The 10,892-nt window shown below is 49.1% G+C and overlaps 1 pseudogene; it reads left to right on the top strand.

Annotated features, from left to right (window-relative positions):
• The first annotated feature begins 6,968 nt into the window (after positions 1–6,968).
• On the top strand, positions 6,969–7,087 carry LOC112480128 (annotated as a pseudogene).
• The last annotated feature ends 3,805 nt before the right edge of the window (positions 7,088–10,892 follow it).

A 10,892-nucleotide genomic window follows, 5' to 3' on the forward strand; every position in this document is an offset into this window, starting at 1 on the left:
ACACACACACACACACACACCCACACACACACACACACACACACCCACACACACACACACACACACACCCACACACACACACACACACACACCCACACACACACACACACACACACCCACACACACACACACACACACACCCACACACACACACACACACACACCCACACACACACACACACACACACCCACACACACACACACACACACACCCACACACACACACACACACACACCCACACACACACACACACACACACCCACACACACACACACACACACACCCACACACACACACACACACACACCCACACACACACACACACACACACCCACACACACACACACACACACACCCACACACACACACACACACACACCCACACACACACACACACACACACCCACACACACACACACACACACACCCACACACACACACACACACACACCCACACACACACACACACACACACCCACACACACACACACACACACACCCACACACACACACACACACACACCCACACACACACACACACACACACCCACACACACACACACACACACACCCACACACACACACACACACACACCCACACACACACACACACACACACCCACACACACACACACACACACACACACTTCCCCGGCCTCCTCCCACACTGGCCTCCCCTCTCTCTGAAGCTTGTTTGTGGAGCTCAGCCTAGCAAGGCTGTCTTCTAGAATGTCTAGATTCTGTATCAGTGGCAACATCAAAGAAATGTATTCTTTTCATATGCTTGTCTGATTGTGTCTAAACTCAGAATAATGATTTTCTCCTAAATGAATAGATCTTTGCTTTTTTCCTCTCTCCTCTATAAAGTGGAGCAGCCAGCAGTTTGCTTGTACTGGATCAGGCTACACTCCATGACAACTCAGCAAATTGTTTGTTCATCTAAGAAAAAAAAAAAACCCTTCTTTGCTTTCACGTAAATTGCATCTGCATGATTTGCTTATGCCATGTGGCATATCATGCCGAGGGAATAATAGCGAAGCTTATTAGTGTGGTCGGTAGGAGGGGCTGAGGCTGTGCCAGCTCTGTCCCTCCTTCCACAAATATTCCCCACGCATCCACAGTGTGCTTGTTATTCAGGTGAGATGTGTGCGTCTCTCCCCACTGAGAGCAAAAGCAGTATACCTAGCACTGGGCATTACCTGGAGTCAATATTTACCAAATAAGTGGATCTTTAGTATTACTATGTAGTAAATGCATAAAGCTCTACAATACTCTGCAGTTTCATTCAGAAGAGATAAAGTCAATTTCACCACCCCCTTGAATCTGGGCTGGCCTTGTCTTGCTTGGACCCATGCAATATAAGGAAAATGACATGTTATTTCCAAACTTAAACTTCAAGAGGCCTGGCACTGCTTAGCTAATTGGCAGCTGCATACAGACACATAGGTAAGCCCAGCCAAGATCTGACATAGACCTTGAAATTGACTGAGTCTGATCCAGCTTGTCTAAGAACTATTTAGATTAGCCTACTCCAAAATGCCAGCTCACAAAATGGTGGACTAAAGAAACCATTATTGTTTTTTAATCTTTAATAATATTTTCCCCAGCTTTTCAACTAAGAAAGCAATACATGCTTTTATAGACTACTTTAAAAATACATACTACTACTATTAGCATTCTAGGTTCTTTGTTTTATGAATATGTAGATAAATGACTTTTTAAAAAATGAGATCACACTCTACACACTGAATTGTATCCTATTTTTTAACTTAATGAATTGTGGACATTTTTTGTTACAATAAGATACTATTTTGTAATTTTTTTTATTAACTGTATAGGCTCTATTACACCGTTGTAATTTATTGAAACAATCCCCTATGGAGAGACATTTGCCTTGTTTTTACATTTTGCTGTCTTAAGTAATATTGTGAATATACTTACAGAAATATCTTGAGCTATATCACTGATTACTTCCTTAGGACAAGTTATTTTTTGTCCCAAGGAATGCTGGATTAAAGAAAAGTGCCATTTTCAAGGTTTCAGATCATGTTATCACATTGCTTTCCAAAAGCAGTTCTCAAACTTTCTGGTCTTGGGGCCCTTTTAGACTCATAAAAATTGTTAAGGATCCCAAAGAGCTTTTGTTTATGTGGCATAATTTCTATCAATACTAACCAGTTTAGAAATGAAAGCATAGAGATTTTTACAATATCGACTCACTTAAAATAGCAATAATAAGCTAATTGCATGTTAACATAATAATATAGTTAATGAAAAAACAACTATTTTAAAAAGCAAAAAATTAGTGAGAAAGGAGGCATTGTTTCACACTTTTGTAAATCTCATTATATCCGACTTAATAAGAGACGCTGGATTCTCACATCGGCTTCTGCATCAATGTGTTGCAACATCCCAAATTATAGGGGCTTTGGAGAACTCCATTATACACCAGTGAGAGAATAAGAGTGGAAAAGGCAAATACCATCTTATTATTATGAAGATAGTTTTGATCTCTCAGATTCCCTGAAAGTGTCTCAGGGAACCCTAGGGGTTCATAAAACATTATCTTTAAAGGAAAAAAAAAAAACAAAAAACCTTTGCTAATGTGTTAAGCAAAAAGCAAGATCCCTTTGTTGCTGTTTTTTTTTAACAAACACCTCTATTGATATACAAATTATATACAATAAAGTTTACTCATTTGAAGTGTATAAAACACTATTGTTTCAAGCCACTAAGTTTTCGAGTTGTTCGTTACGCAGCCAAAACTAACTGATATAAATTACATCTTCATACTGACAGTGAAAGAGAAGCATTGAATAATACATGAAATAAATAGCTTCTGCACCGCCAAAACAGCTAAATCAATAAGTGGCATTATAATTGTTATTGTTACTATTTGTAATAGTCAAATAGTTATCGAGTTCCTGTTACAAGCATTTATTAGTCTCTCATTCAGATTGCTCAATAACCAACCTGTGAAGGAGGTTTTATTAGCTCAATTTCTGTCCCCACGGATTTTAAGAAATTATTATTGTACACTACAGTGGTGCTGGGGAGAGCCCCAAAGAATTAGATACTCCATCTCTGCTCACAAAGAGCTGGCAAGACATACATATGTGAAACTTCTAACCAACACTATCCATTCATTCTTTCATTTATTTATTTCATAGACGTTACTGAGTATCCACTTTGCACAAGGCTGTGTGATAGACTCTGGAGGAGACAGAGACTGAGGATGGATCCCCACACCTGCTTCCACCTTAAGGGGTCTGACCGGTGGTGGTCTGCATATATAAATGCTGGATCATACATCACGACGCAGAGGGATTCCAAGAAAATAAAGGTCAGTGAGGTGAGGGGTGACTATAGGCAGTTTCCCATGGGAGATGGGAGTGATGCTGTTGAGTTCTGGGAGGAGGCACTTATTTTAGGGAGCACGAAGAAGCAAAAGCATGGGTGCTGGAGGAAAGAACGAGAGGACCGAGAGTTACCGTCAGGGGAGAGGGAGGTCAGGCTGCCAGGCTGATCGGATAATCCAGGACCTAAACATTTCAATGGTGTAGTCCAGAGACGGGAAATCTGAAGTATACCTGCTGCCACTACTTCCTTCTAAATGGCAGACATTATTAATCAACCACCTCCTTCTGAGCCTGGATCCTTTCCAAGCCAGTGCTCCAGGCAGCCACAACAAAGCAATCAGAGTCTGCATACACGAAGAACCCTATTTGCTATTGCTAGAATCCTCTCTCCTGAGGACGAAAGACAAAAATATTCAGCCGACTGGATAAGGCTAATCATATAATGGCAAAGAGAACCAGCTCTGGAGCCAGTCTTCCTGAGGCTGGATCCCAGTTTCTCCATGTCCCAGGTGTGGGACCTTGGGCAAGATATTTGATCTCTCTGTTCCTCAGTTTCCATATCTGTAAAATCGGATTGATAGTGTTGCTAAGAGGCTTGAATGAGTTGATACAGTCAAAGCACTTATAACAGAGCCCAGCACATCACTCTCATACTCTTGATTTCTTAGTCTTTCTCCATTGTAAAGTCAGCCAACCTCCAAGTGGATTGAGAAAAGAAATAGACTTCACAGAGGTGGGTAAGCATGCGAACATTGCAAGCTTTGCTCTGCAGACGAGGACAGAACCCAAGACTACAGATGGCCTCTGGGGAGAAGAGGCAGTACGAACCACCAGGCTTTGAGGAGGCAGTACATTCCATCCCCGCACCCGCTAGAGACACTCCTGCCACCAACACAGGTGCTTTGTTTTATACCACAAGAGGCCCACATGGCCATCACCACCAGGACCTGCACCACAGCCGCCCCTAAAAGCTCCACCTCGCTCCACTGAACGATAAGCTGCAAGCAGTGCCTCTCCATAGCCTAAAACATCTCTGCCAGCGAAAAGCTTGTGCGGGTCTGATTGGTGGAGGCCAGGTCACATGACAGCACCATAGCTGCAAGGGAGGCTAGGAAAGCGAGTTCTGGTTTCCATCTGGGAGTTGGGGGAAGGAACTCATAACTTGGGAAGCTCTCCAAGCATAGGAAGGGCAAACAGAAGGAATCCTAGAGACTACACTTAGCCTGATACTTTCAGCCAGCAGATAGAGGGGAGTACAAAGAAGCAAAAGCAATGAGTATGGGTGAGTATGGTTGGTCTATGATCACACAGGGAGTGAAAGATGATGGCTGGAATCTTCACCTTGGCTGACTTCTGGGCCAGTGTCTTCTGGTTATATCACCATGTCTTCATTCATCCTTTCAGCAAGTATGTAGTGAATACCTATGCTAGCGAGTTCTCTCCAAAAGATAGCCGTCTATGTAACACCAGTGCCAAGATGGGACACAGTGTCAAGTGCGTCCTTCTGCCTTCAGGAAGATATATTGTGGGAGGGAAGACTCCCAGGTAAGTGAGCCAGCCAGTGCCACGTGCTAAGCAGCACCCTCTCAGCTACTTGACTGTACGTACCAGCTCAAAGCCCCCTCCTCTGGGGAGCCTTTCCTCCCCAGCTCGGCCAGCAGCCATCACCTTATAAGACTTATCCTTTCTTTAAATAGAATTTGCAGAGCAGCCTACCTGCTCAGTCAAGAGATGAACCTGGAATCCCTTAACGTAGCTACAGGTGCCATAGTGGCCCAGAAAGGGCGTTGGAGGGAGGGCTGCATTCCATGCCTGAGGGTCCAAAAACTTTCCCCAGAGGAGATGCTGCTTGAGCTGGCGCTTGAGCCAGAGAGGGGCATTTTCTAGGTAGACGAGGTGAGGAAGGGTGTGCCAGGCAGTGGGAACAGCATGAACAAGAGCAGGAGGTGGGGAAGGGCCTTGAGTTCCACCCCAGTCACATGACCCTTAGGCGGACACTGTCCGGGCTGTGAGCGTGTTTTCCCAGGCCCCTGGAGTGCGAGAGAACTGCCTGGCTCGCGCCCCGGGAGCACTGCTGTCCCCAGTCCCGCCTTTGTTCATAAGCCTCCCAGACTCTTGCTCATTGTCCACATGGGAGATGATTTAAGCCTCGCAGTGAGTGGCATTTTCCTTTCCTTTCCTTTTTATGTAAAACATGTCACCACATTTCCACAGTCCCAATTGCTCTCTGGTGAAAATAAATAGGTAAATAAATAAATTTTCACAAAACTAATTAGCAGAGAAGGAGATGCTAATGTGCTCTGCCAACTGTATCTCTCCCCAGTTTGCTCCCAGCTGGACTGGTGTTGGGGAGGGACTTGGGCTATGTGGAGCCAGCGTCTTCAGAGGTGGCAGGCAGCTCCAAGCCCAGTGGATGGGGGCTTCTCTCCCCTCTCTGGCTGACTGTCCACCTGCTGACCAAGTAGATTCCTTGAATCCTTGTGTTGGTGGAAAGACCTGTGATGGGACTTCCTTAGGCTCAGTTTTCTTATCTGCCAAATGGGGCTGTTGAATATGCTAGTCTCTCAGGGTTGCTGTGAGAATTCAATGAGGTGATGCATAGAGGCTGCCTGGGGGCCAAGGAGTGCGATCTCCATCTTACAGTGAAGGACCCTAAAGCTCACGGAGGTGAAGTGACCTGCTCCAGGCCATGCAGTCTCCAGGTCTGCCTGGTCCAATCCTCATGACCTCTCGCCGTGCCATCCTCCTGCTGGCGAACATCAGGATGTCCTCTGAAACAGCTCTGGTTCTCAGGTCCTGTGACAGGAGGCAGCAGAGGGAAAGCTGACACCCTCTCCCTCCAGAGCAGCCTCGGGCAGCCTACCCTGAGAGAGCAGTAACCGCATTTCCCAACCAACTCTGGGGCCTGGGGCCTGACAGCGGAGCCACCCTTGGAATCAGAAGGCTCCTGAGAAACTCCTGGTGTAGGATGACTTCAACAGGGAGAGTGGAGCCAGCTGGCACCCGACGAGCAGCCTGCCGGAGAGCTGTCTCTCTTCTCTGCCCCACTGGTGTTTTATTATCCGGCCGGAAAGGAAGGTGGTGGAACACGTTCTCAGAGCGTTCCTCTGAAAATCAGCGTGTCACATTTGTCACGTCGGTAGCTGCTTTGGAAGCTGAGGCAGGAAAGGTCTGACACCCTGTTTCGTTACTTGGATAGCAATAAATACGTATCAGCACCACGCCGAGCACCCAACCCTAGGAGACGGGTCCTGCATCAACTTCCACATTAAGATGTGGAAACCCGGGCCCAGAGAGGTGAAGGACCTCACCCAGAGTCACACAGCCGCTGAGCTGCAGAGCCAGGATTCAAACCCAGGTCGGTCCGACTACAAAGCTGACACTCCTTCTGCAGTGGCAGGCAGCCTTCCCAAGTATTACCCCTCGATCACGAGGTAAGCGAGCAAAAGACCCACTGATCGCACTTCTGGGAAGGTAAGAAAGGCATCTGCACAAGGTTATTTGGAACAGCAAACCGATCTAGATGTCCACTTAAAGGGGGCTGGTTGAATCAGTTATGGTGCACCCATACCACAGAAGCACGTGCACATTTAAAAACAGCCAGGAAGGTCTCCAGCCACGGCACCCTGAACAAGCCCGATCCCGTCTGATCGCGGAAGCTAAGCAGGGTGGGGCCTGGTTAGGACTTGGATGGGAGACCACCTAGGAAGGCCAGGTGCTGTAGGTGTAAAAAATAAAAAATAAGGAATGGTAAGCTGACAAGGTCCTTGCAATCTGTGAGGTCAACCAAGGGTTGCCTCACCCCTCCCCCCAAAAAAAAAATAGCCAGGAAGCCCTCTGTGTGTTGAAATGGAAGAATTTCTAGGATGTATTAAGCGAAAAAAACCCAAAGGGTAGAAAAGTGTGTTAATATACTACTTTTACATAAAAATTAAAGAAGAACCGTCATTTCTGTTTGTATTTGCTTGTATATGCAAAAATAGATTCTGGAAGGATAAATAAGAAACCGAGGGGTTTTGAGGGGGGCTGCGGGGCAGAAACAAGCCAGTCGGCAGGACAGGGAGACAGAGGGAGATTTCATCCTTCACCTTTCTGTAGTTGTCTTCCCCCTTTTTCTTAGTTTTTTGTTGTTGTTGTTGTTGTTGTTGTTTGAAATAATTATAGACACACAAGAAGTTGCAAAAACAGTACAGAGAGGCCCCGTGCACCCTCATGGCCCCTGCCTGTCATTGCGTGTGTAATGCCTGTCTGCTCCGCCCCGCGCTAACAGAAGTGAGACCTGCCTTGTGCATCACGCACCCTGTCATTTCTCCCTAGATATCTGTGGGGTGGTGATAGTGTGTGGGGGGGGGAGGATAACCAGAAAGCCCCCCATCTTTCCGAGAATAGAATATAACCCCCTCGACTCTGCTCCCCTGTCTTGGAAAGCACTGAACGAGCCACGTGCAGATATGCACTGGCCCTTAGAAACAATGCGGTGTCCCCTGATGCAGAGGCCTGGGGCTCATGCTTCACGAGGGGCAAGATCAACGTCCTGCTAACAGAGGGACCCCGGCACCAGCTGTCCCCAGGAAGGTCACAGCTGGCTGGGGAGGGGGTTCATTTCCTGGGTAAGATGGGAAGAGGCTCAGTTCTCATTGCTGGATGGGGCCCTCACGTGGGGCCGAAGCCCATCAGAGGGGAACTTCTCCCGGCATTTGGGTGAGGGCCCCCCAGCTGAGGTCTGCGGGGAACAGAAAGGGAGAGAGTGGGGCAGAAGGCTCTTTCCTCCGGGTCTGGAGGCTGTGAGAGCCAGGCTGAGGGCTGGGAAGTGGGGGCTGCCTGGGAAGAAGCGGGTGGTGAGGGGAAGTGCGAGTAGGAGCCTCGCAAAGGCCTCCGGGGGTGGGGTGCGGCCCTGCACGCGTGCAGGACGGGGTTAGCACCCAGGGTCAGTCACCCTTCGCGGCTGTGCGTCCGCCATGGAACCGCTTTGTGGGACCTGCCCCGGGGCACACCGGACGGAGTGTGGCACGATGCAGAGCACCCACTGCGGGAGGTCAGGGCTGCTCCCTGCTCATCCTGTGGGCTCCCAGGCCTGGACTCGGGGGATGGACAAGATCTCCCAGCCATGGTGGCAGCAGGGACACGTGTGGCACACAGTGAACACCTGCGTCCCCTGATGGCTCAACAGGCTCTCAGGAAACAACCCTCAAAACAGAAAAGTGGAGACGCCCCCAGACTCAGAGAAAAAAGGAAGGAAAGGAGGGCGGGAAGGAGGAAACAGAGGAGTCCGAGATCAGCCTTGCAGGCTTCACACTGATGTTTGACCCAGAGGGTGTCACGACAGGAAGAAGAGCGCATCGGGGCACAGCCAGGGCTCTGGAACCAAATGGCCTGGCTTCAGACGCTGGCCCTGACACTTTGACGCTCTGCAACTTGGGGAACGTTGCCCAGCTGTTGTGTGCCTTGGTGTCCCATCCCTAAACGGGAATGCTAACCTTCGCGGTGGGCCATCGGGTTGTCGGGGTGCTTAGGAAAACGGCTGACTCGCTCACAGTCAGCACTCAGCGCTGCCTACCATTACGTCCACTCTCCAGACTTCAATTTACTCTTGGGCCTCAATTTGTTCGGCTCCAGGATGAAAGGGCTGGATCGCATGGCCTCCGAGCTGCCCTCCGGCTCTGGAATTAGTAACCCCGCGTGCATCGGTTAGGTGATTTGGGTTGTAAGCAGCAGACTTGCATCTCTGGCTGAGCCATGCAGAAAGGGATTTGTAGGATGGAGGGGGCGGGGTGCTCAGAGAACCCAGGATGGAGATAAGAGCCAGGGAGGGGACCAAGAGTAGGGCAGTCCACACACCGAACGCCTTGCCTTCTCCAGGGAACCAGCACCGAGAGAGGTCTCTGTCTTCACATCAGCCTCTGGAGAACCCCACTCCCTGCCCAGCAAAGGGCAGGGCTCCTGGATGGACAGGCCCGCCAGCAGGTCCTCAGGGGAGATGCAGTGCTGTCGCTTGCAAAAAGAAACGAATGCCACAGGGTCAAAACCAGCTGACCCCGCCACCCTGGGTGATGCGACAGAGACGCGGGAGCATGGACTCCTGATTCTACTGGAGACAAACAAACCGAAGAGAACTAGTCCTGGTGCTAGCGAGGGCTTGGGGTGCTCTCTTTTCCCGTTGTCTTTCCCCATGGGGCGGGTTGCCCCTCATCTCCAAAAAAACACCTCTGTCTTGGAGGATCTCCTTCGCCTGGGAGTTTCTCAAGGGCTGAGACCAACACCGACACAGTGTCCAGCACGGGAGGTCCTTGACAAAAGCCAACTGCATGGAGAGGGCCCAATAATCCCCCTGCAGTTGAAAACTGCAGACGGATAAAGGGAGGCAGCAGCATCTTGCATGAAGGAGAGAAGCACCCCCAAGACAGAGGAGACGAGCTCCCCAGATTTCCAGTGCTGGTGTCTAACTCAGGGTGTTCAGCTCTGGTGCTCTATTAATTTTTCTGGCCCTCAGATTCTCCACTTGTAAAATGGAGATCATTACAATACCCGCTTCATCGGGGCCATTGTGAGGTTTGATGAGTTAATAATTCATGCCACAAATATTTCGTGAGCACCCCATGTGTGTTGGTCACTGTTCTGGGTGCTTAGATACATCAGTGATCAAAATAGAGATGCCTGCCCTCAGAGAGCTTACATACGTAGACCTACTACCATAATGCAGGTGCTCTAATTGTTACTAAAGTGTGAGTGACTCACCTCTATAAGCAGCAGCAGCAGCATGGTTGGCTGGAAGCTCCAGGCCATTTCTGTCGAGATGCATTTATTAGGTCTGTTTGCAAAGATGGCACTTCTCTTCTTTCTGGACACATGTGACTGACTTTGGCCAGTGTGACATCAGCAGAGGTATCCTGGGTGGAAACTTTAAGAGCTAGTGTACAGCTTTCCACGTTTCCTTCCCACAGCGATGGTGTCCATGAACACATGGACCAGATAGATCCCTGGGTGACTAAGAGGAGCAGAGCCCCCAGGTAGACTTTTCAAGTGCCCTGCATGAGGGCATTTCAAATAGGCATGTAGCGTGAGTGAGAAATAGACTTTTGTGGCATTAAACCACTGAGATTTGAGGGGGGGGCCTGTGGTTAAAGCAGCATAACCAAGCAGGTCCTGGTGGGTAGAACTGACCGCCCCAATGTGAGCTTTGTCGGAACCTTCCACAGTCTCATCTTGGTAGCTATGTCTTAGCACATCCATAGGAAGCAAAAACGTGGGTCCCCAAGCAGAGGATGCAAATGGAGAAACCCTGCCTTTTCCCCTCACTCTATCGACCGAGCCCATGGGACAAGTGCCACATCTGCAGTTCCTTCTGCGTGTCAGCAGTGGCTATAGCCCCACAGCCACCAGCTCCAGGATATCAAATGGCAGCAGGCCCCCGCACAGGCTGGAAACAGCTGAGTCTGCATCCGGTATCGCTCAGCCTCCTGGCCTTCCCGGTCATGGCTCCCTTCCACCCCGGCCTCTCATCCCTGTCCACCCCAAGACACCTTCCCTCTTTC

Source organism: Pteropus alecto, unplaced genomic scaffold (genome assembly GCF_000325575.1).
Source record: "Pteropus alecto unplaced genomic scaffold, ASM32557v1 scaffold134, whole genome shotgun sequence".
In the NCBI taxonomy this organism is placed as follows: domain Eukaryota; kingdom Metazoa; phylum Chordata; class Mammalia; order Chiroptera; family Pteropodidae; genus Pteropus; species Pteropus alecto.